The following is a 424-nucleotide window of genomic DNA, read 5'->3' on the forward strand; positions in this document are numbered from 1 at the left end:
CGTGATTGAATGTGGCCCATGCTAGAAGTCGGTATTTTGTGGAAGAGCCACACTCAAGGGGCCAAAGAGCCGCATGTGGCTCACGAGCCGCAGTTTGCTGACCACTGTTCTAAGAGATTTGCATGTGTCAACTCCTTTAATCCTCATTAAAACAGAGAGAGCAGACAACTTGTGCAAGCTCACACCAACTGCTTCAGGACTGGAAGCCAGGCTGCCTGGCCCTTCACCACCCTCCAGTACCTCTGGGCTTCCAAATCTGCCTTCTTGGAGACTTGTGTTTCAAAATATAGTGGCGCCACTCATCCAGAAGGCCATCCCCCAAAATGCAGACATTTCAGATCCTCCTCCTTCACTGGTATAGAATGAATGTATCCACCACAGAAATTTAGTTAATAACTATCAACTAAAGCAGAGACCTATACGT

General features: G+C 47.6%; 1 protein-coding gene across 1 annotated transcript in view; it reads right to left on the reverse strand.

Moving 5' to 3' along the window:
- Positions 1 to 424, reverse strand: part of SYCP2L (synaptonemal complex protein 2 like) — an 80,237-nt gene that overhangs the window by 23,718 nt on the left and 56,095 nt on the right. The gene's annotated exons all lie outside the window — the stretch shown is intronic.

Source organism: Myotis davidii, unplaced genomic scaffold (genome assembly GCF_000327345.1).
Source record: "Myotis davidii unplaced genomic scaffold, ASM32734v1 scaffold62, whole genome shotgun sequence".
Lineage (NCBI taxonomy): Eukaryota > Metazoa > Chordata > Mammalia > Chiroptera > Vespertilionidae > Myotis > Myotis davidii.